The sequence below is a fragment of the Echinops telfairi genome, unplaced genomic scaffold, assembly GCF_000313985.2.
Source record: "Echinops telfairi isolate 266 unplaced genomic scaffold, ASM31398v2 ScPeMD7_7457;HRSCAF=8495, whole genome shotgun sequence".
NCBI classification, from domain to species: Eukaryota; Metazoa; Chordata; class Mammalia; order Afrosoricida; family Tenrecidae; genus Echinops; species Echinops telfairi.
The window spans coordinates 21,261,021-21,262,211 of record NW_022111357.1 but is presented as its reverse complement, the minus strand read 5'-3'; positions in this window follow the sequence as shown (position 1 = coordinate 21,262,211).

Genomic DNA, 1,191 nt, shown 5'->3' with positions numbered 1-1,191 from the left:
TGTAGAAGTTGTTGAATTGGAGAATGTTTTGTTGTGTATATTTTTGCCAAAATTTTAAAAATACATGAATAACAATGAGTATAAGGAAGAAGAAAATGTTCTAGAATTGATTGTGGTGATGATTGTACAATTTTTCTTGATCTGATTGAATTATTGAATTGTATGCTGTGCATGAAGTGTTACAAATTAAAAAACTGTTAAAAAATTGAAAATAAGGGCAATTATTGATATTTAGGGCCCCTTTTTCACTCACATTGCTTTCCTCCTCCTTGCCCATAAATTCTTCTTTCCACTTAGAGCAGAAATAGACTGTAAACGCAGAAGGAAAGAGGTAGAACATGTGGAAGTGACAGCATTTGATTGAATAATTTTTGAAAGTCTAATTTTCCTCACAAACATATACTGAATACCAATGTGCCATGGATATCTTTCATATTAAAATAAACGAAGGTCCACCAAGGACTAAAGAAAGGTATGCTGAAAGTTTAAAGAATCACAGCATCCAAATATGATAGCACTTCTTTGATTCACAAGAGTTAAAATTTAATTTCCCAAAACACAAGCTACAATGACCTTTTCAGGTAGAGTTCCGTCCCAGATATTGACCAGGATCCCTTAGGATTCTCTGCCGGGTCATTGCCGAGTCTAGAGACCTAAAACGAGCACAGAACTCACCCCGTGGGGAAGCTGAGTTGTCACAACACCGTCTGTGAGACAGGTTATGATCATGGAGCACACTTTGCCCTGGAGGACATAAAATGTTGGCAGACACCGATGCAGACCAGGTGCAGTCACCTGATGTTATTAAGAGCCATTATCAATTTCACACGGCACAATAATCAGACAGAGCTGACTACACCAGGCTGCAGGTTTGCTGACTCCCAGGGCAGGCTTTGGTCACTCAGGTCTGGTTTGGGAACTGTTTCACAGGATGATCTTGAACAAATGATGTTGCTTCTCACGGTTTCCAGATCCCAAGACCTTGCTCATCAGGTAAAACTGATTTCAGATGATGAGACTCAGCATGGTTGACATGTAAGTTTCTGTCCCAATAGGCTTCTGAGACGCTGATCAAGATGTGTGCACATCTCATCAGTTGAAAACCCACGAAACTTTGATGTGAGAAACAGGATCGGGAAGAGAGTATATGCGGACAAATTCTTTATTCTCGTGATTAAAGAAACCTGGAAG